Raw genomic sequence first — 25,399 nt, forward strand, 5'->3', positions numbered from 1 at the left:
TATTCAGAAAAGCATGAAACACACTAGGGCACATTTGCTCCAGACCAAATCGCTGCCTACTGAATTAGACCACCTACTTCCCAACGCCACTCCCCCAAGGGGCAACTTCAGGATGATTTTGGGCTACAATAATCAGGAAAAAGAGATTTACCAGATTATTAGAAGGAATTGGCCTATCCTACTAAATGATCCAGTGATAGGCCATTTGTTGCCCATCAAACCATCTATTACGTACAGCAAAGCTCCTTCAATGAAAGACACACTAGTTCAGAATAACCCAATTGACAAACCATCATCTAACTGGCTCTCCAGCAGATTAGGTTTCACCAAATGCAAAACCTGTAAGGCATGTCAGAACGGTGTTAATACCACATCTTACACCACACCCTTCAAGTCACAGGAAATCAAAATTGATAAAGCCCTCACATGTAAAACAGACCATGTGGTATATGTTCTTCTGTGCCTCTGTGGTTTAAAATATGTGGGCAGCACAAAACTTCAGGGACATAAAAGAATCTTACAGCATATCCGGGCAATCAAAAATGCTGATCAATCATATCCAGTGGCCCGCCACTTCAAGGAGAAGCATCAATCAGACTCTAAGTTTTTAACTTTTTTTATAATTGATGCCATTCCCATTTCCAAAAGAGGTGGTGATAGGGAAAAATCTCTGCGCAGACTTGAAACCAGATACATTTTGGAACTAGATTCCAAACATCCGGGAGGTCTGAACATGACTGAAGACCTCCATACATTTCTCTAGTTCCAAAAATGGCCTGATTAACTTAATTATAAAAGATATTTTATGTCTATTAACCAAATAATTGACCAAGTTAACATGCCTTCTTTACAGCTGTACTCCAGGATCTCAGATTAATAAAACCATTATGGTAGATATTTAATCATGACATGTTTTTAAAGTAAATCCATTTCTTTTAGCAAACTATTTATTTATTTATAATAAATAGCTGCTTTGCACTTACACGTTATTTAATATTTTTATAAATAATAAGACAAAAAAATTAAAAAAATAACAATAAAAAACACATTTCTCAACACTTTTTATTGGGTGATCAGCAATGCCTTGGCAAGTCTACATCCACCTAGACTAACCACCAGAGGGATGACTATTTTAGTCTAAATCCCGTCACCATTTCCACGAAGCTAAATTGTTTAGGCACAAAGGAACATCTCTTTTAATTATTTATAAAAGCTTGTGTTTTAATCTCCCTTTTAGCAATTAAAGGACTATCCATGTGTGACATCTAACATTAAATTAATCTGGGTTTCCATCTAGTTACTTTACGTGGCATTTAAGCTATGACTGTAAACTATTTGTGGGCAATTTGTTTTTAATTTGCATGGTTTTGCACAGTTCAACCAAATGTTATTTGCACTATGTTTTCATTCTGTTTACACTGATTTGCGATCTTTGCACTTAATTGGCATTTTTTTGTCCCTGAAAAGACATTTAAACCCTTGATATCATCATGTGAGTCTTTTAAATACTGATTTCTGGGGGAGTGTCAGAAAGCTAGCGCATTGTTGATAATGTAATAACTTGATTTAAAGCACTGTCACTTTTGAAACACACTTGCACTTTAAATTACAAAAAAAGCAATAAGAAAAAAATGGTTTAAAAATCATGTGACTGATGAAGAGCGCGTCATGTGATCAAGGCCCTCCGGGGCTGAAACGCGTAATGGCTGCTACATCGCTGTACTGAGGGGAAAATAAACGCACCTTATCACTTATTTGATGTGGTCTACGCTCCTTTTTGTTGGAAGGATTGAAAAAGCTTACGAGGAGTTCGTGGATATATATATATATATATATATATATATATATATATATTCACTGAAAAAACCATAGGTTTCAGGCACGTTATAGTTAGGAATTAGCATTTAAATTACCTTAGAAATTCACTGAAAAAACCATAGGTTTCAGGGGCGTTATAGTTAGCTGGACTTTTCACTCGTACAAAACCATTGAAATTCCCCCGTTATAGTTAGTTCAGCTAACTATAACTCGCGCGCCCGCAATGCACTGCTGATGACGTCACATATTACATCACTCGTGACATGGTCAGTGACATCACTCATGACATCACTCATGACATCTCAAATGACATCACTGATAACATCACTGATGACATCATCCAGTGAATGTGTGTTTTTCTGAAAATTGCATATGTTTTATATATGTATATCTCAAGGTCGATGGAAGAATAAATGGGTATATAAGTGTCTAAATGGATGATTTGTTTTTGAAAAATTGATTGTATAACTGACTGATTAAGTGTATCTTAGTGAATCCATGGCTTAGTGAGTAAGGTTTAAATATGTAAATATCTGTATCAGTCTCTCACTTTGTGTATAAGTGGCTGCATGGGTTTGTGAGTAGCTACATGAGTGTCTATATAGGTTATTAGTAGTTTTTTTGAGTAACAGTATGAGTGTCTGAGTGTCTGTATGGTTCGGTGGGGGGTATTACGTAGTGCATAGGTGCATGAATGAGTGACTCACTGTTTGTATGTGTTGAAGACAGCATGTGTGCAGGACTGTATGGGTGGATGAGTGTGTGCATGGGTGTGTTAGTGAGTCAATGACTGTCTCAATAGTGTCTTTATGAGTAACTACATATGTTTTAAACTAGTATATGTGACTATTGGTGTATATAAGTGAGTATATGTGAGAGTTAGAGATTGAAAGAGTTCCTGTATGAATAAGTATGTGTTTCTATAAGGGATTGTTTAAAAGACTAAGTATGTGTAAGTTTCTGTAGAAGTAAGTGTGGTGGTGTGTGCATAACTGTATATGCAAGTAAATGGATGTTTGATTCTTTATTAGCATGAGTGACTATGTGTGTGAGTAACTCTATGGATGAGTGGCGTTGTGTAACAGGATGTATAGGTGTGTGAGTACATATGATGAGTGAGTACATGTATGAGTGACTGTATAGGACTGTTGGTGAATGAGTGGATGTGTATGTGGATCTTAGAATTACTGAATAGGTTGTTGTAACTGATATTGGTATGTCCATTGTTTTGAAAATTTTAGTTTCTATTTTTGAATGTGTGTATCAAAGGTTATATTAGGGGGAGAGGAGGTCTGCCACTCTATCACAAGGATGATGTCATCAGTGATGTTATTTGAGATGTCATCAGTGATGTCATGAGTGATGTCACTGACCATGTCATGAGTGATAAAATATGTGACATCATCAGCAGTGCATTGCGGGCGCGCGAGTTATAGTTAGCTGAACCAACTATAACGGGGGAATTTCAATGGTTTTGTATGAGTGAAAAGTCCAGCTAACTATAACGCCCCTGAAACCTATGGTTTTTTCAGTGAATTTCTAAGGTTTTTTAAATGCTAATTCCTAACTATAACGTGCCTGAAACCTATGGTTTTTTCAGTGAATTTCAAAGGTTTTTTAAATGCTAATTTCTAACTATGCCTACAGAGATAGGACATGTGAAGAAAGAAGAAAAAACGCACAGAAAGAAAAAAAAGAAATGCAGAAAGAAGCAACAGAAGTCCTCAAAGATGCAGAAAAGTGCAGGAAGAATGATAACGTGCAGAAAGAACAAACAGAAGAGCAGAAAGAAGCCTTGTTGCAAATTCATCCTGTACCCTCAACTTTTTCAGACGGATACTGGTGGTAACTGAGTCTGACTAACCAGTCCTAGAGCCAGTGCTATGTTAAAAGACACTCAGAATACAGTGAAAACACCTACATACTCTAGGGAACACTATGCGTTGGGGTCCCCCTGTGATCAGCATGACCTCCTCTATAAGCCCCTAGTATATAATAGGGCAGGGGATTAAAACTACCTCTTAAAATGCGCCACAGGGCGTGTTTGCACACGTCACCTCAGGCCCCGTCCCCTCACTTCCCCACTGTGTAAACACGCCCTGTGGCTGTTTTAAGTTGGGAGATGAAGTCCCCTTGAATCCTGAGGGTCCCTAGGGTCCAACTAGACCACTAGGTACCTCCAGTAAGCACCACAGAGCTGCGTTGCAGAGAGATGTAAAAAGGGGCACGGCCTAGACCACCTCTCTGCAACGCAGCGCAGTGCCGCTTACTGGAAGCACCTGGTGGGCTAGTTGGCTCCCAGGGTTGCTTAGGATTGAAGGGGAATTATTTCCCCAACTTAAAATGTGCCACAGGGCTTGTTTGCACACGTTAACTCAGGCCCCTTCCCCTCCCTTCACCACTGTGTAAACACGCCCTGTGGCCATTTTTAGTTGGGAGATTAAGTTCATTTGAATCCTGAGGGTCCCTAGGGTCCAACTAGCCCACTAGGGACCTCCAGTAAGCACCACAGAGCTGCGTTGCAGAGAGGTGTAAAAAGTGGCACGGCCTGGACCACCTCTCTGCAACACAGCTCTGTGGCGCTTACTGGAAGCACCTGGTGGGCTAGTTAGCCACCAGGGGCCGTCAGGATTGAAGGGGAATTATTTCCCCAACTTAAAACGCGCCATAGGGCGTGTTTGCACACGTCACCTCAGGCCCCGTCCCCTCCCTTCCCCACTGTGTAAACACGCCCTCTGGCCGTTTTTTAAGTTGGGAGATTAAGTCCCCTTGAATCCTAAGGATCCCTAGGGGCAAAATAGCCCACTAGGTACGTCCAGTAAGCGCCATCGCAGAGAGGTGTAAAAAGGGGCACGGCCTGCACCACCTCTCTGCAACGCAGAGCAGTGGCGCTTACTGGAAGCACCTGGTGGGCTAGTTGGCCCCCAGGGTCCCTCAGGATTGAAAGGGAATTATTTCCCCAACTTAAAACGCGCCACAGGGCGTGGTTGTACACGTTACCTCAGGCCCCGTCCCCTCCCTTCACCACTGTGTAAATGCACCCTGTGGCCGTTCTAAGTTGAGAGATTAAGTCCCCTTGAATCCTAAGGGTCCCTAGGGTCAAACTAGCCCACTAGGTACCTCCAGTAAATGCCACAGAGCTGCGTTGCATAGAGGTGTAAAAAGGGGCGTGGCCTCAGAACACCTGCCTGCAACGCAGCACCCTCGCGCATACTGGAGATACCTGTTGGGCTAGTTGGCCCTCAGGGACCCTCAGAATTGAAGGGGAATTAATCCCCCAACTTACAACTGGCCAGGGGGCGTGTTTGCAGAGTGCTGCAAGGAGGGGGCGTAGCCTCCGGCGCGATGCTGGTCTTTTCTTTATTTTATTTTTTTAAGAAGGAGGGCTGTGTGGCCCCCCTTCTTTTTCTAATTTACTGGCCCTGGGGACCCCATCCCCCAGGGCCTGCACCCTAATTTTTTTTGCTGAAAAAAATTAATTTGGTCCTCCCAAGGCCTTAATCGGCCCTAGGGACCCCAACCCCCGGGTCAGGGCCTTTTTTTAAAAAAAAATCTTTAGGAGGGGGCTTCGTTGCCCCGCTCCTCAGGCCACTTATGGCCCCGGGGACCCCATCCCCCGGGGCCGTCCTTTGTTTTTTATTATTTAAAAAAAATATATATTTATAGAAACACCTAGGACATGCTGGACAAACCGTATGTACCTATCACCATGACGATTTGCGTGATATTCATTAAAAGGCGACTATGCATAGAATGCATCCACATGGAATGTATTTACACCGCTAGTGAAGCTCTGATGTGTCTGACGCCCTACCGTGCCTAATCCCGGCGCCCCCACCGGTGGGTACTCTCCAAGTAGACACCCTTGTCGTTTATTTATACAAACATGGGTAGCTATTGACGCGCACATTTAATATACACGCACACCAAGCCATTCAAAGGGGATTCGACAAAAATTCGACCAAACTATGCAAGAAACCCCCCTCACGGTTAATAAAACACACATCCACCGCCGGATGTGTAATACTTTTCATTTTACTCTCTGGAAAGGAGACAAACCTCACTTGAGAGTCACAGCATGCTCCTAGCTGAGCCCAATGGTGTGTTACACCCACCAGTGCCCGCCAAGTGCCTCACACCTCTGTGTTGTATTCCACCAGCTAGTGTGTATGCTATGACACTCTCCAGCCCATGTGCACTGTAACACCACCCCGTGAATATGTCATGCCACACTTGCCTTCGCACGGGTTATATTGCCCCATCTAACGTGCCTTCCTCGATGCCTATGTTATAACGCACAGCGCTATGCCATACATATTACAATCGGGGATCCATATCTTTGTCACAGTGCATATGCAACGTTACACTCTCCAGCACATATTTTATATTACAACTTTAGAGACTAGTTGTTAGGTTACACAACACTGCCCTGTGCATATTACACTCCAAGGCGCATATCGCATAGCACGCGCTAGTACCTGTGCTATCTCGCGCTCTCCAATGAATCTGTCTTGCATATTATATTTCACACCCCGGTTCATCTTATATCACACTTTTTGGTGCATAGTTTATACCATATACTATATCTAGTTTTCATTTTCAATCGTGCTCTCAGGACTATGTTCAATATAACACGATGTCCACCTACCCTTTTCACGGGCATTACATTTTGCGATGGGGGTGGAGGGTCATGGGGTGTTTCTGCCAAGTGAGCCCACAGTCACAAACGTCCTCTTCTTCCTGAATAAAAGTGAGATTATGCTGCATACTTGTTCATATTTTAAGTAGTTTGCACAGACACACATTTTAAAAACAATAAAGTTCCTAATACCCACCTTCTCTGAACAGTTAGCTTGCTGCCCCATCCACCTCCTCCCTATCCTCTGCTGTATGAATCCATGGACTAGCCTCCTCCCTCCTGCCATGCATGGTCTGATGTGCTGCCACTGCCCTCCATTTAGCATGATGTACCAGTCCACTCCTCCTGCCCTCCATTGCCCAATTCTATGGCCCATCATTGACCTCCTGCTTAGCCTCTGTGCATAGCTTGCTGCCCCTATTCTCCTTCCCCCAGCCCTCCGATGTCTTTGTGCATGTCCCTGCTCCATCCTTTTTGCCCACCATGTTCCATGGACCTGCCACTCCTATCTACTCTGAGTGTTCTGTTGAGCTGCCACTCCCCTCCCACCTGCCTAGCATTGTCAGATGACTGTAACCTGTCCCTGCCACCTCCACCCTGCCTGTCCACATGCCATGCCCCTATACCCTTCCTCCTGTCCTCCATGGTCCATTTTACTGCCACACCCTTCTGCCCTCCCTGGTCTGTTGTGCTCCTCCTGCCTGCCCCGCGCGGTCTGTTGTGAGGCCCCTTCCCCTGAACTCTCTTGTCTGTGCCCAGGTCCTGACCCTCCCTTCTATCCTCCATGGTCCTTTGTGCATGCCCCTGCACCCTCCTTCTTGCCCATCATAGCCATTGTGCTGTCACTAACCCTCCTGCTTGCCATGCATGGTCTTCTATGCTGCCATGGCCCCTCCCACCTTCCCTGTGTGGTCAGCTAGCTGCCCCTGACCCCCTTCCACCTTCCCTCCATGGTCTGTGTGTATGCCATCATAGTCTCATTGTTGCTCTCCATGGTGTGTCTTGTTTCTAGTGCCCATCCTGCCTGACCTCCATGGTTATCTTGCTGCTCCTGCCTGCCCCCTTGCCCCCAGCCCTCTGTTTCCATGTGCAGACCCCTATTCCCTCCCTCCTGGCTTGTATGTTCCATTGTAATGCCCCTGATCCGTCCCTCCTGCCCTTTATGGTCTGTTATGCTGCAGCTTTCTCTCCTCTCTGTCCATTATGGTCAGCTAGCTACCATTGCCTCTTTCCCCTCTGTTCTCTGTTGTCCATGTGCCTGGTCCTGTCCCCCCCTATTGCTTTCTATGGATTGTTGTGCTGCACTCCCGTCCCGCATGCGCTGTGTGGTGTATTTTGCTGCTGCAAACCCTAATGCCTGCCCTGTAGGGTCAGTTTGGTGCACCTCTCCATGTCCCTCCTGTCCTCTGTTATCCCAGTCCATGTCCCTACCGCAATTCCTCCTGCCTACCATGATCCAATGTACCATACTTGCGAACATTTTGAACTTGGTAAGAGGGAGATTTTGAAAAAAAACTGGGGTATTGATTTTCCCCTTTGAGTCACATTGAAAAAGAGGCGATTGTAGACAGGAGACAGATCAAATAAAGCCCATTTGAGCTTAAAAACATTGGACGTTTCCTGGCTGAAACAGGTCTGTTGGCATGTATGGTTGTACTACCACTGCCTCTTCCTTCTGCCCACAATGGACTATTATATTGCCACAGCCTCTCTTGCCAGTCCTGTATTGTTGGTTTGTTGCCCCTGCTCCCATTTCCACTGCCCTTCATAGTCTGTTGTGCTGCCACTGCCCTTCCTGCCTGCCCAGTGTGGTCAAATTGTTGCATCTGCACTCTCCTAGCTGCCTTCAATTTTCAGAGTCCGTGCCCCTGGCCTCTGCCTCTCAACAGTATCCCAATGAACAACTAGATTGAGAACATTCTATATTTATTACAAAAGTGTGGAACGCCTGACGTCATCTTGATGTAATCAAAACTGTAATACCTAGAGTATTTCCTTTAGAAATTACATATATGAGAGGGTCTTATTTGCGTCAAAATTATGGTTAGTGCTCTAAAAAACTAAAATGAGGACATATTTTCTGAGTTTTCAAATAGCGACAAAGAACTTTTAAATTATTTGTAATCTTTATGTTTTTTTATCCAGTTGACCACTTGATTAAATGTTGCACCTAGGGGAGAGGATGTGGCGTTACTTCCAGAGCTGCAGACTTTGCAACTGGGGAACCAGGTTGGAATTTCTGCTTCAGCTCAACATTCTGTGATTCTGGTCAAATCACTTAATCTCCCCATGTCTACAACCAAAATGAATTTGATATTGTGTGATGTAACCAATGCTCATGTGAAGCACCCCAATACCTGACCTGTCTGCACTATATAAAACTGCAAATACAGAAAAAATAAGTGTTTTGCACACTTCTGTCATTGGGCTACATGTGGGCTACATCTGGGTGATATTTGTGCTGCATTTGGGCTCTTTTGTCTCTGGTGGCCATATTGGGAGATTTATTTGTTATGAAGTTTCCTAATTTCCTCATTTACTGCAGTCTCCTCAGTAGGAAATGTTTCAGTTTTTTACTTTGATTAGATCAAGAAGTGATTCTCTGATATGTCACACATTTGCCATAAATTTTGAATGTTAGCACTCTAGTTGCTCATTAGATCACTGTAGTAAAGCTACTGCTCACCACGGACGTCTGCTGCTGGTATTAAAAGTGCATGTTTCAGTCTGCATATCAGAATTTTTTAATGAAATAGAAGAGGATTTGAGAAGTCACTCAAAATGTGCCCTAATTTTTCTTTCTTCAGCACTAATCATAATTTCTATTGCAAAATGAACCCCCTCATTGTGTTCCTTTTTAAATTAAATGTTTTATGTGTTACCAGTTTATTCCAATCAAGATGGCTTCAGGTGTGCCAAACAGTTGTCATAAGTAAGACAGTAAGCACTCTAGGTGTTCTTAAGAACACTCTGGGACATTCTGTCATTGGGCTATACTTGGGCTACATCTGGGTGATATTTGGGCTACATTTGGGCTCTTTTGTCTCTGATGGCCATCTTGGGAGATTTATTTGTTATGAAGTTTCCTAATTTCCTCATTTACTGCAGTCTCCTCAGTGGGAATACTTTCAGTTTTTTATTTTGGTTCCATCAAGAAGGCATTCAGATGTGTCACACATTTGCCATAAATTCTGAATGTTAGCACTCTAGTTGCTCATTAGATCACTGTAGTAAAACTACTGCTCACCAGGGAAGTCTGCTGCTGGTATTCAAAGTGCATGTTTCAGTCTGCATGCCAGAATTTTTTTATGAAATAGGAGAGGATTTGAGAAGTCAAAATGTGCCCTAATTTTTGTTTCTGCAGAACTAATCATAATTTATATGGCAAAATGAACCCCCTCATTTTGTTCCTTTGTAAATTAAATGTTTTAAGTGTTACCACTTTATTCCAATCAAGATGGCTTCAGGTGTGCCATACTTTTGTCATAAGTAAGACTGTTAGCGCTCTAGTTGTTCGTTAGAACACTCTGGGACATTCTGTCATTGGGCTATACTTGGGCTACATCTGGGTGATATTTGGGCTACATTTGGGCTCTTTTGTCTCTGGTGGCCATTTTGGGAGACTTATTTGTTATGATGTTTTCTAATTTTCTCATTTACTACAGTCTCCTCAGTAGGAAATACTTTCAGTTTTTTACTTTGATTCCATCAAGAAGGCATTCAGATGTGTCACACATTTGCCATAAATTCAGAATGTTAGCACTCTAGTTGCTTATTAGATCACTGTAGTAAAGCTACTGCTCACCAGGGAAGTCTGCTACTGGTATTGAAAGTGCATGTTTCAGTCTGCATGTCAGAATTTTTTAATGAAATAGAAGAGGATTTGAGAAGTCACTCAAAATGTGCCCCAATTTTTCTTTCTGCAGCACTAATCATACTTTCTATGGCAAAATGAACCCCCTCATTTTGTTCCTTTTTAAATTAAATGTTTTAAGAGTTACCACTTTATTCCAACCAAGATGGCTTCAGGTGTGCCATACGTTTGTCATAAGTAGGACTGTTAGCGCTCTAGTTGTTCTTTAGAACACTCTGGGAAGCTGCAGTAGAACACAAAGGAATCAACTGACAGTCTCTGCATTGTTGGATGTACATGTTTTACTGAGAATGTCAGACTTCATTCTCACATGACTGAGAAAGATAATGTGAATTTACAGAAAATATACTCTCAGTTTAGCTTATAGATCACCTTCCAAACCTCTGTGGGAAAAGCATGAGAAAATAGTTCTCTCAAACATGATTCATGATATCACAGCAGAAGGTTTTTTCACATGGTAAAATCACCTTAGAACACACCACAATTCCTAAAATGAGTATGGTACCATCAACAAATGATTTATAATGTAACTAAAGTCTTAAAACCTTCTATTAACTGCAATGCTTTTTAATGAGGTGTTATCATGTATATTGGTCCCAAGATGGCTGCCAACACTTCTTGGATGAAGTGCTGACAGCCAATCAGATCTCACGATGAGATGTGTGGTTAGTCTCCACCCAGATATATATGTGATTTTACTTTTGATTTTCTCAGGAACTACTGAACGGATTTATACCATTTAAGCAAAAGGCACGAGTCTGAACTGAGGACTACCTCTTTGCCAAATTTGGTGTAATTCCGTTCAGCACTTTGGGCTGTAGCTGCGCCAACAGGTCCTATGGGAAAATGCATGGGGAAAACGCGTTTTGGAACCCCCCTTTTTTCTCGGCCCCCGCTTGACCAATCACCATGAAATTTTCAGGATAGGAGCGGACCGGAGCTGGCCAAAAGTTTGGAAAATTTCACGAAGATTCATCAATTGACTCCAACGTTATTCCAAATAGAATGTTGCGGATTTCCTATGGAAAATAGGTCCTAACTATAACTATCTACTGGCGACTGCCAGTAGGTAATATATATATATATATATATATATATATATATATATACACATACATTTTAATGTTATTTTTTTTTTAAATACACTATTTCACTATGAAATATTTTAGGAACCTTCTTAAAAAAACAAAATTATTTTAAATGATACTATACTTGAGCCTGTATTTGGTTATTTTTCCTGCCCGCCGCCTTGCCTTCACTGCCGCACCACCGGGGACTGCATTTCCCAGATTCCAACGCTCCAGGAGGCGCCAACGCTACGTCATCTGCACCGAGGGGCGCCTAAAGGCGGATTCGGGCTCCTGCAGCGTGGGAGCCCGTATTTGTTTATTTTTCCTGCCCGCCGCCTTGCCTTCACTGCCGCCCCACCGGGGACGGCATTCCCCAGATTCCAATGCGCCAGGAGGCACCAACGCTATGTCATCTGTGCCGAGGGGTGAATGAAGGCGGATGTGTGCCCCCACAATGAGGTCGGGCCAGGCCTACTCTCTTGGTTGGCCATCAGCGAGGTGACTTCATCTGGAGGGACACAGCACCCGAGGAGTGCATCGCAGATAATTTCTCTCAGCGACGTCGATGGCTAGTGTAATTTTGGTCTCCGTAATAATTGTGACTTTTGTTTTAAGGCGGATGCTAATTATCATACTATAAGAACAGAAACCCCCTGTTCAATCAAATATGGGAAAGAGAAAGGCTGCGCACACCGATCATTCCATTAGCAACAAGAGGGCTACTATAGACTCCTTTTTGGCAAAAGCAGTGGGGGCTATCTCAAAAGAGATAGTTAAAGCGGAAAGGATATTATCAATGGGCTCTATTATCCCTCCCCCACCACTACTTACACCAAGAGAAGCAGCTGACACGATAAAAAGGAAACCCTGGGCCACAGGCTCCGACAATTTATAAGCCTCGGCCAGTAGTGATATATTACAAGAGGGGGGAGCTGAGAGTACCAATTCGTCGGCAACTATAAGGACAGAACCAGATGTTTCACCAGCCCCTAAAAGACTGCATGAAACAAGAAAGAGAAACAAGCACATACGGAGAAGAGAGGTGCCAGTGGCACAAACTAGTTTGTCCAGTATTATAGACATGGGGTATTTCTGGAGCACTTTGAAGAAAACTTTTACAGATGTGTTGACTGACTTGGTATCGCAGCTTTGGGATAAACTGGACAAAGTCTTTACCAAGACCAAAGACACATTTAACAAAGTGGAGTGCTTGTTGAAAACTGTTTCCAAAATTCCCCTTCCGGCAGCTTGTAATACAAGTGAAGGGGCACTGAAGAAGTTGCCTGTAGAGAAAGGGTCACATTGTGAAGTCATGGTCCCCAGCCCCCATACGGGTAGCATAAGTGGGAGGGTTGGAGGAAGTAGGTAGCAACATCCCAATGAGGGTGAAGACAGAGCATGCCAGGACCAATCATGCCATCACAAACAGCGTAGGTCTGCCGACAATTGATTTGCTGTCAGAGTGTTGTCCCTACATGGTGGTCTTTGTGGGGGTAAAAGGTCTGGGTGCGAATAGTATGGAAACTACAGAAAATCTGATCAACAAAGTAGCTCACTGGTTAGGGACTCACAGTAGATTTGTTGTTTCAGATCACACTAACATCCTGATGGCTAGAAGGGTCAACTGGATCGGGCGCTTGAAGAAAATCTGTAGGGGTGACGCTGTGATTGTCTCATTTAGATTTCCAGCATTGGCGCATAACATCTTGAGACATGCGGCTGAGTTTCCTATCTATGCCTCAGAAATTAAACCTCTACCTCTAGGCTTTTCTATAGGCCTACACCGAACCTTGCTGCAGAGAACTCGGTCTATGGGCCTGCAGGGGGGATCTGGTAATTGAGGGTCTACTAATAACACCGAATGTTTATGCCCCTTTGTCAGATCTAAAGGATTTGGATTGACTTGAGGATGGGACAGCACCAAGAATCCGGCAGATAAGCAGCATTAAATTGCAAACTCAGATCTTGATGCCCAGGGTACATCATAGGAGTGACGTCTTAGTTCAACCTGCGGACAGTATCACCCTTCCCTGCCAGATAGACTCCAGAGGGGGAGAGACAGCTCCAGCCATAGGTTATAACGTCCACTGTGGGGGAAATATTAGTTTGTTAGCTTGGAATGTGGCAGGTTGAGCTTCCAAATTTGGTAATGAGAGATGGATTTATTTTATAAACTCATACAAGATTATATGCTTGCAGGAGACTTGGGAGGTAAAAAACAAATTCTTCTTAGAGGGTTATGAGACCTTTTTTCTCCCAGAGGATGTGCAAAAGGGGGTCTAATTATTTTTTATAGCACTTGACATAGGTGCAGCTATGGTACAGCTGAAGTGGAACTCTAGTGTAGCACAGGACATTAAGATAGTGGTGGGGAGAACTTTGCGGTTTTTATTGGTAAATTTCTATAATGCAAAAAATAAGACCCAGGGCCCCTCAAGTCTGAAGGAATTATCCTGGTGTCTGCAATCATCAAGGGGTGACGAATTTGCACTGGACAACGTTGTGTTGCTTGGGTACCTTAATTGTCACCTGTGCCCAGATATTGGTCAAAGCTAGTCACCCCCAATTGCCAAGCCTTAGAGGAATGGCATATGGAGCATTCCTCAGACAGAACTAAATTAAATACCCTTTTAAACAGCTATGATTTAATGTTTACATTGCAAATTGCACCGAAGAATTCTAAGAGTTAGCAACCACCTTCTTATAAAGGCAGAGGTCACGCCACTATTATTGATTTTATTTTAGTTTCCTAATCTATGGGTTATTTTACACAGTCTTTTAGGATCTTGGAGAGCCCCTTTAGCGCCCATAATCTGGAGATCCTGGGGATAGGGGCACCAGATTGGAGGGGAGTTCAGGTCAATAGGAGGATGGGAAAATAAGAAAGAAAAATTTAAGATCTGTGAACCCCAGGAAAAGCTGAAAAAGGCAGAGGAGAAACTAATCCAAACTGTTCAAGCAGGGGGGGATACTGAGTCTACCTAAAACAAAGTGACACTCATTAAAGCTGAAATTGGGTCAGTATTTATAGAGAAGGCTGCAGCTAAGTGGGCCTTGACGCGAATGTAGTGACCTTATTGGCCATCACTTGGCTATTAAAACCAGGCTATATAAAGTACAATGGTTCTGTCGGGTATAACCACACAATTACTTTGCTTTACAATAGAATTAGCAGAAAGCTGAATATGTCAATCGACAAAAATAAATTATATTAAGAAATAACACATGAAAACAAACAAGAACTCACAAACTAGCGTAGAGTCAGATATGTAGGGTGATAAGATATTCTTTATATATAAATTTCATCATTTATATTAACACCCATATACTTCTTTTTAGCAAAAAAAGGCTGCCAAAGTTGTAAACATTAAAGTGAATTTCTAGAGCAAGTGACATAGTGACATATGTGACACAATTAGTGCGTAATGTATACAAAGTGATTAGTAAAAATATATATACATAGTAAAACAGGCCAGTATAAAGAAAGGCAATGACAATGTTTCCAGAGATGACTTAAATTCGTTATGAAACAAGGTCTTGGACTGGGCCTCAGTAATGTCGACGTTTCAACCCTTTATAAGCGATCCTAGATCGTCATGCGGGTCTTCATCAGGACTAAAACTACACAATGGAAACCTGAAAAAGCAAGTAAAGCACATATCAAAAATGATCCTTAATAAAAATTCATGTGTTCCACATGCCACCGAGATATGGAAGCAAAAATGGATAGCCATGACTCACCTAACGGACAGTTTAGGTAGGCCTTGTATTGGCACGGTATGGAATAGAATCACTCATCCAATGGGATTCTACAGACAAAGTTGGAATAGAATAAGTTGTCTGATCATTTGCACTCTGTGCAGTCACTACATAATAAGAAATTATTAATCATCCAGCCCCCACAGGTTGTGCAGTAGAGAATGACACCTGAAGCATGTGACCAATTCCACCCAAATTGGCCTGTAATGACCGGATGACCTAAAGACATCTTTAGCAAGCTAGACAGTGCAAGCGCTACATGTATGGGAACACTAATCAAGCGGAAAAATTGCTTCACACTATGTCAAAGGGCCCGGACCACCGCTCTGGCTCTAACCAAACATGACGGTGCTAACCAATCATCACGGCCAATATAGAGTGATCAAGTTGTGGAAGTGTTCAAATTAAATCTGACACATTTTAAGTTCGCTGTTATGTAGGACATAGTTAATAGATATTCGGGGCTCACCTTAAAGGTAAATGTCAAGGGCTGGCTGTGAAGCTCAGCCGAGAGCGAAGTCAACGTCAAACTTGATTTGGAAAGAATGTTGTTTAACTCCTCCTGTCGGCGTCTATAACAAAAAACCAGGACGCAAGCTTGATAGGGCGATCTAGGGGACAAAGTACCGACAGACAAACAAAATGGGAAGCCACTCAAGCGCTCACCTTAATTTATGACAGCCGTAAGTCAACGTCAAACTTGATTTAAAGGGGATGTTGTTTAAGTCCTCTGGACAGCGTCTATAACAAAAAGCCAAGACGCAAGCTTAATTAAGCGTGCTAGAGGACAAAATTCAGGGAGACAAAGTGGGAAGCCACTAAAGCGCTCACCTTAATCAAATGACAACCGGAATGAATAACGGTAAACGCGTGAAAGCAGTAATGAATCCTGCCGTTCAGCCACCTTTCGTCAGTGCTCCGCCGCCACGTTTGAACAGCACTTGAACCCGTCGACCAATAGTTATTGGTATTCGTATACACGCTCCAACGTGACGTGAAACGTAAGAGGCTCCGTAATGGTTGCCATGTGAACCAAGCAGCTTGATAATGAACGTATCAGCCCACGCGTCTATAAGTGACGTAGGACGTTTTACCGTGAAGAGTGCCGTATCCGTTACTAAGCAACAGGAATTGCAAAATGAAACCCGACCGCGCAACCGATCAAATCGGCATAACAATGTATGCCTTCATGGGAAACTTTAAACAAACAAAGTACAGTGTGTTGTAGATCTTAGTTGGGTTAGGCAAACACTTAAAGAACAAATAAGCACAGAGAGCAAAATCGTTCCAATAAAGTTTCAACATTTCAACAAAAACAAGTTGTGATGTCATGGCATTTTTAACCCCTTCAGTGCCCATGACGAGATAGTCTCGTCATGGAGCGCGGTTGCGCTGTGCCCATGACGAGACTATCTCGTCATGAACCCCGCCCGCTAATGAAACGCCCGGCACAGGGCGTGGAAAGGGCGGGGCACTGAAGAGGTTAAATACAATTCGATTAGGACATTCAGGTAAAGAAGGCAATTCTAAGTGTTGGAAACCAACAAAGTTAGGACACACAAAGTTTTACAGTATATATCTCTTAAAGGAAAAACACCTAAATTGCAGTGCAATACATTTACAACTCAGACATGGTCCTAAGGGTACATAGCGTGTTACAGTGCACAGATCCTGTGTCAGTATACCCATTGCGAGCCTAACATAATCAGAATATCAAAACAAAAGCTGACCATATTTATGTGGTACCAATAAAAATGAGGGCCACTCAAATCGTTGGATTTGACAGTAATGAATCATAATTGGCCCATCTGTTTAGAAATCTCTTCAAGCTCATTCAGACCATGTTGAACAGTATTCAAGGAATGTATCCACCTACACTCCTTTCTCTTCAGAATTGGTGTAATGGACCCCCCTCTTGGAGCTGGACTTACTTTTTCTAGCACCCACCATCTGATGTCTTCTGGCTGATGGTTCTGAGAGAGAAAGTGATCCTCCATAGGGGCTCCTTGTGTTTTACATCTAATGCGACTCATGTGTTGGAGTATCCTAGCTTTGACCTTTTGTGTGGTTTGACCCACATATAGTAGGTCACATGGACAACTTATCGCATAGATTAGATTTACACTGTTACAATTTGTAAAGCACAATGATTTGTATGTTCTGTTATGGTAAGTGAAGGAGGAACCCCCCACCGTCAACAGACAGGCTTTACAGCTGCTGCATTTATGATGGCCTGTAATTGGAGCCAGACCCAGTTGGTCTCTGAGTCCCAGAGATTTTGGTGGCTCGAGGTATGCTTTGACCACGTTATCTTTTACGCTCCTGCCCCGTTTAAAGGCAAAAAGCGGTTCCTCAGTGGTTGGAAGTTCACTGGCCACGAGATTCCAGTATTTTTTCATAATCTTCTTCATCTCGTTACTTTTAGTATTGAACGTAGTCACACATCCAATGTTCTCAATTCTTGGTGTTCTCTTCTTAACTTCTAAGAGTTGATCCCTAGGACAATACCAAGCACGTTTACGTGCACGTTTCAGTAACCCCGTAGGGTATCCCCTCTCCTTTAGACGACTGGTAAGGATCTCAGTTTCCTTGAAGAAATCAGCTCGTCGTGTACAGTTCCTTCTCAGCATGAGATATTGACCATACGGGAGATTATCTCTCAGACTGCGTGGGTGATGGGAATCGTACTTGAGGAGGGTATTCCTCTCTGTGGGTTTACGATACAAGTCACAGAATAACAATCCATCTTCAACTTTGAATGTTAAATCCAGGAAGTCAATTGTTCTGTTGTTATTCACCATAGTGAATTGAATATCGCCAGATCTTGCATTGAGCCATTCATGGAACCGCTCGAGTTCCACCTCAGTACCAGACCAAATCATTATAACGTCATCTATATAACGTTTCCAAACCATTATTTGGTTAATAAAGGGATTTTGATGACTATAAAGGTGTTCTTCCTCATATGCATCCATATAGATATTGGCCAAGCTGGGCGCATAGGTGGCCCCCATCGCAACGCCTTTGCATTGATAGTAGAACTGTTTCATAAAAATGAAATAGTTGTACTTCATCGCAATTTCCAAGAGACCAATTAGGAAATCAGTTGGTATCCAATGAGGTCTTATCCTCCTGTCAAGAGTCGCTCTAACCACCTCAAGAGCCTCAGCCTGGGGAATAGAGGTGTAGAGCGAGGATACATCCAGAGTGACGAGTAATTGAGTTTGGATGTCAAATGGTTGTCCTTCCAACAGTTGAATGTTGTGCATTGTATCTCGCACATATGATTTAGTCTCAGGTATCCATGGTTGTAAAAAATGATCTATAAACTGGTTGAGTGGTTCCAAAATAGAGCCACAACCAGAGACGATTGGTCTACCTGGTGGTTTCTCTAAACGCTTGTGTATCTTGAGAAGGGTATAGATGGTTGGAATTCTAGCTTCCCTTTTGTTTAAAAAGTCGCATTCCGGTTGGCTTAGGAAACCCATTGCCACTCCATCCATGGTTATTTTCTCAATCAATGATTTAACCTCTGACATAGGGTCCCTCAATATCGGACAGTAACTGTCCCTGACTCCCAATTGAAGCTCAATTTCAGCAACGTAATCTTGTGTGTTCTGCAGAACCACCGCCCCGCCCTTATCAGTGGCTTTGATGACAATTGCCTTGTTGGTTCCTAACGCAGATAGGGCCAATCTTTCTTGCTTACTGATATTATGCCTTATGTATTTCTTCTTTTCCATCAAGGCCATGATTTCTTCAAGAACAATTCTTTCATATGCCAGTATTTTTTCGCTCATCATGTAAGCATTTGGTGTAAATGTGGAGGGAGGTTTGAATGGTGTAGCTGCCACTGTTGGAACATAGACATTTTTGCTGAAATAATATTTCAAACGGATTTTCCTGAAGAAACGTTGCAATTCAACTTTAACATTAAAGGAGTCAGGCACAGTTGTAGGAACAAATGCAAGTCCTTTGGCAAGGATCATCCTTTCCTCTATTGATAGTGTATAGTCAGAAAGATTAATAATAGGGTCCAGGGTACCGACTGTCAGAGTAACCGGAATTCCTTCAATAGTTGTAGGACAGATATCATTTTGGAATACGGGCAACATGACTTCAAGAAAATTGGGCTGTGAGACTACGGTGGGAGTAATATCTAGATTATCAAGATTATCCAACTGAGGAGTTTCCCCACCTATGTCAAAGGCCCCCAAGCTCAAGGTCGATTCATAAGCCTCCAGCCCCTGCACGACTGGTACGGGCAGGGATATACCATAGGTATCTAGGTCTCTGGGAGTCTGTGGTGAAGTGGTCGGACCGAAGCTAGTTGAGGTGCAATGCAGATTGAAAGCAACTGGAGTATCACTTTGTATGCTCACCATCTGTATGTTTGTCTGCGGGTCGAGATCTCGCCATGTGTTTCTGGCTGGAAGAAGCGGACCATGAGTTGTTGCGCCGAGTGTTCCCACCCCTGTGGCTGTTCCATCCTCTTGCTCGTCCCCAGAACTGATCCGAACCACCCCCCCTGTTTGATTGTCGGTGGCCTTCCCCTAAAAAATGGGACCCCTGGTTATCCTGTCGACTAGTGGATGGTCTATCTATATCGGAATCAGAACCACTGCCAACTGAGGAATCAGAGAAGGTCTTAAATCTCCTAGGTCCCTGCCTGCTTTTGTTAGAAAAGAAACCCTGACTGTCCTGTTGATAATAGTCGTCAGCCATGTATGGGTATTTGAATTTTTTATCGTAATTTCTTATGTCTTTGGATAATTTATCCAACTTTTTGTTGAGGGTTATTGTGTTGAATTCTGCTAGGACCTTTTCTGCCCGATCCAGAGCCTCCTTGGCATTCGTCAACGCGCTGTCCCCCAGTATCTCCCTCTTGAGTTCCGCAATCTCTTGCGTAAGTCTCTTGACGTACTCAATCGCAGTTTCTACTCCGAGCACCATCCAGTGCCTGGAGCAATTATTGGCCACGTAACTGAAACCTTCCCTGAACTTAGGTATATCTATAAATATAACTGGCTCGTTTCGAACCTGCAGTCCTTTGGGAATTATATTTGAATGTAAATATTTAGTCAGTACGTGCCCATGTAATCTAGATCGGATAAGTTTCTTCTCCAATCTCTCAATTTTAGCCAATTTTTCATTCAGACCAGCATCTACTGATAATCTGTCTGAACCCAAAAGGAAGTTGGAAACCCCCTGCTCTTGTATAAGGTTTGTTATATATTCCTCGCTGTAAGCCAATGTCTCTTTATCTGACATAATATGACTAACAAACAGTTACACTTTAAAGACAAAAACCAAGAGTAGAACTCTTCAAGTATTTACAAAAACACACTAAATGAGAGAAAAAACCCTCGCAGGTCAGCACCTGCACAAAATATATTTCATAAACAATGGGGTGACCCTGTGTCCCTCAGAACCTGGGTATTAGCACCGTCATGTTTGGTTAGAGCCAGAGCGGTGGTCCGAGCCCTTTGACATAGTGTGAAGCAATTTTTCCGCTTGATTAGTGTTCCCATACATGTAGCGCTTGCACTGTCTAGCTTGCTAAAGATGTCTTTAGGTCATCCGGTCATTACATGCCAATTTGGGTGGAATTGGTCACATGTTTCAGGTGTCATTCTGAACTGCACAACCTGTGGGGGCTGGATGATTAATAATTTCTTATTATGTAGTGACTGCACAGAGTGCAAATGATCAGACAACTTATTCTATTCCAACTTTGTCTGTAGAATCCCATTGGATGAGTGATTCTATTCCACACCGTGCCAATACAAGGCCTACCTAGACTGTCCGTTAGGTGAGTCATGGCTATCCATTTTTGCTTCCATATCTCGGTGGCATGTGGAACATATGAATTTTTATTAAGGATCATTTTTGATATGTGCTTTACTTGCTTTTTCAGGTTGCCATTGTGTAGTTTTAGTCCTGATGAAGACCCGCATGACGATCTAGGATCGCTTATATAGGGTTGAAACGTCGACACTACTGAGGCCCAGTCCAAAACCTTGTTTCATAACGAATTTAAGTCATCTCTGGAAACATTGTCATTGCCTTTCTTTTTACTGGCCTGTTTTACTATGTATATATATTTTTTCTAATCACTTTGTATACATTACGCACTAATTGTGTCACATATGTCACTATGTCACTTGCTCTCAAATTCACTTTAATGTTTACAACTTTGGCAGCCTTTTTTTGCTAAAAAGAAGGATATGGGTGTTAATATAAATGATGGAATTTATATATAAAGAATATCTTATCACCCTACATATCTGACTCTACGCTAGTTTGTGCGTTCTTGTTTGTTTTCATGTGTTCTTTCTTAATATAATTTATTTTTTGTCGATTGACATATTCAGCTTTCTGCTAATTCTATTGTAAAGCAAAGTAATTGTGTGGTTATACCCGACAGAACCATTGTACTTTATATAACTTATACCCAGGTTCTGAGGGACACAGGGTCACCCCATTGTTTATGAAATATATTATAACCAGGTAGCAGGTTGCAGGCAGTGAAATACTGTCCATCCAACTCGCAACGGGAGAGGAGACTAATGACCCCGGTAAAATATAAGAGGTTTTTCGAGAGTTCTATTCTAATTTATATTCAGAGAAGAATACTAGCTCAGTAGATGTAAGAGAGGACGAGATCGCTAAATACTTAAAAGAAGTGACTTTAACCCAACTTAGTCCAGAAAATTGCGATCAGCTTGATGTTACCCCGACTTGCGAAGACATTGCCGAAGCTCTAGCCAGCTTACCGGATAGGAAAGCCGCAGGGGTGGATTGCATTCCTGTGGAATTTTACAAAACTTTTGCTCCCCAAATAAAAGCAATTTTCTCCTCTCTGGTAACTTCTATCTTTAACGGGGCTTCTCCGCCCGCTTCCTGGTCCAATGCTAACATTTCTATATTTCCTTAAAAAGATAAATCACCGTTAGAAATGGGGTCACATAGGCCAATCACGCTTATTAATTGTGACTCAAAAGTCTACTCTAAAATCCTTGCAATGAAAATATCTTCAGTAATGGAGCCCCTGGTGTCAGAATGGCAGCATGGATTCATCCCCAAGAAAGGTACCACCGAACACATTGGGCGGGCCATTACTTTGTTTGACGCAGCACAAGTAACAGGAGACCCGATGTCTTTAATTTTATTAGATGCTAAAATAGCATTTGATCGGGTCTCCTGGCAGTTTCTCTGGGGTGTTATGAGAAGGATGGGCTTTGGACCAAAGTTAACACAAGCTGTTCAAGTTCTCTACCTGAACCCGACAGCCAGTGTATCAACAAATGAGAGGCCAACTAAGCAATTCAAAATCTCTCGGGGCACCAGGCAAGGGTGCCTGTGTTCCCCCTTGCTTTTTGCCCTATATATAGACACCCTGATCAAGAAAATAGAGAACAATCCGGCTATCCAGGCAGTAAGTAGATTTGGATGGGACACTAAAATTATTATTTCCATAGCTACCCCAGAGCCCGAAAGTGCTATCTTAGCGTTGGAACTGGAGGCCCAAGAGTTTGGGAAAATCTTGGGTATGCACTGAATAAAAGTAAAACCCAAATTGTTGTTAATAAAGAAATTAACTGGATAGTTGAACGGGTTGTCACGAAGACAAAATGCTTGGGGGTGACTGTGACTGCAAATTTGGATGAAATTGTGGCAGAAAATCTAATCCCTTTGGCTGCTGAAACATAGAGAGCGCTTAATCGAATTAACAATCTACATTTGACTTTAGTGGGTAGATGCAATGTCATCAAAATATCCTATTTTCCAAAAATTACTTTATTTTTTTCGGTCTATCCCACTAGAGTGTAACAAAACCATGTTACGAAAATTCCAGCAACTCTTTACACAATTTATATGGGCTTACTCACAACACAGACGGGCGCTAAAGCAACTGTCTCTTCCTAGGGAGAGGGGGGATGGGCTTTTCCCAACATAGCGCTTTATTACTGGGCCTCAGTTTTACAATATAGTGTGGAATTAGTGAAGGAACATTCCTTCTCTCCTCCTATTGGTCTTCCTTCGCCTTTTCAATTACTACTAGGAGAGGAGGCCCATGGCTGTCTCATAAGACAAATGTCCTTTGGATATTACAAGCGAGTCAGATTTAAGACACTGATGAGCACCTGTAAGGTCTTTAGTAATATTCGTAGGATTTACGGGCTAGGGAGATTAAACTACTTCTCCCCTATCAATAAGAACTCTAATTTGCCTACTATTTTTGGGAGGTTTTATCTGCAAGATTGGTATAAAGTCGGCATTCTAAAACTGGGTGACCTAATCTCTTTTGAAGGAATTAAATCTTTTGCTGAGCTTCAAAGCAAATATGGATTGAGAAACCAAGACGCTTTTAAGCATATCGCTATATGCGATTTTCTGTCTTGAAAGGCTGGTGGACCCCCTGGGTTTGTGAAAATGGATTTTATTGAAAATTTAAGGTCCCCAGATACACCTCGGATTGGCTCCATCTACTCTGTATTAAACAGTCAAACTCCTGATGACCTACCTAGAATAGCAGACAAATGGCAAGCAAAGCTGGAGGTCCCGCACAGCACATTTTATAACACACTAAACTTGCCCAGAGCAATCTGCTGTCGGCCAAATTACAGGCGCAATACTTTAAAACCATTTTCTTTCTATACATTACTACTAGCAGAGTGGCCAAATGGGGAACAGGCAAGGGGACACTGTGTCCTAGGTGCTCGGAGTTTGGTGTAGACATAGTACACATGTTTGCCACCTGCCTGAAACTTACTCTACTTCTTGTTAAAATACAGGACTTCCTTGGGAGGGTTATTTCACAGGTCATAGAACTGACCCCTACGACTATCTTATTAGGGACCCAAGAGGAGGTCAGTAGAAAGAAGGGCGGGGCACTCATATTTGTGGCAATGACGGTGTGGAGGATATGCATAGCCTCAGCATGGGTAGATGCGGAACCTCCTCTCTTCTCCCAATGGCTGGCTAGATTAGTTGCAACATATTGCCTTGAGAAGGCTATCTATGCCAAAAAAGGCCGTAAAGGGCAAAGGAAGGGACTAGACATCTGGGAACCCCTAACTACCTGGCTGGATCAGACTGGCCCATAGGGTTAACTACTCTATTTGGCAACCTAAGGGCCTTTCTCCCTAATCGGCACATGTTAAATCATGATAGCTTAGGATTATGTCATATTTTTCCCCTGTATCCTTTAGTTTTATGTGACTTTTTTTTCTGCCTTTTTTTTCTTGTCTATCCATTGTACAACTTGTTTTGTTATTTACATCTGCCCTTGATTCGTATTGCTGCACAAGTGGGGGTGGGGGGTCCTGGGGGTTCTTTTTTGATATTGTCTTACCTCTGTAACTTCACTTTGGAAAATAGAATAAAAAAAAAAAGGAGGATGGGGCAATAACCTTAACTGACCAGGGGAGGCGATTGCGGTGGTCACAGGTGGATACTAACGCTCTCAGTAACTCCCTATTCAAACTAAGGCAAAAAGAGATTCTAAAATGCTTAGAATCAGAGCCCTTAGATAAAGATGTACTTAGCTCCTTTGTCGCCATTGCACAGGCAGTAGCTGGCTTATTACCTGTGCCAGCAGTCCAGCCCTGCTCGGATAACCGAGTTTACAACTTTGGCAGCCTTTTTTTGCTAAAAAGAAGGATATGGGTGTTAATATAAATGATGGAATTTATATATAAAGAATATCTTATCACCCTACATATCTGACTCTACGCTAGTTTGTGCGTTCTTGTTTGTTTTCATGTGTTCTTTCTTAATATAATTTATTTTTTGTCGATTGACATATTCAGCTTTCTGCTAATTCTATTGTAAAGCAAAGTAATTGTGTGGTTATACCCGACAGAACCATTGTACTTTATATAACTTATACCCAGGTTCTGAGGGACACAGGGTCACCCCATTGTTTATGAAATATATTATAACCAGGTAGCAGGTTGCAGGCAGTGAAATACTGTCCATCCAACTTGCAACGGGAGAGGAGACTAATGACCCCGGTAAAATATAAGAGGTTTTTCGAGAGTTCTATTCTAATTTATATTCAGAGAAGAATACTAGCTCAGTAGATGTAAGAGAGGACGAGATCGCTAAATACTTAAAAGAAGTGACTTTAACCCAACTTAGTCCAGAAAATTGCGATCAGCTTGATGTTACCCCGACTTGCGAAGACATTGCCGAAGCTCTAGCCAGCTTACCGGATAGGAAAGCCGCAGGGGT

This window comes from Triturus cristatus, chromosome 2_2 (genome assembly GCF_964204655.1).
Source record: "Triturus cristatus chromosome 2_2, aTriCri1.1, whole genome shotgun sequence".
NCBI lineage: Eukaryota > Metazoa > Chordata > Amphibia > Caudata > Salamandridae > Triturus > Triturus cristatus.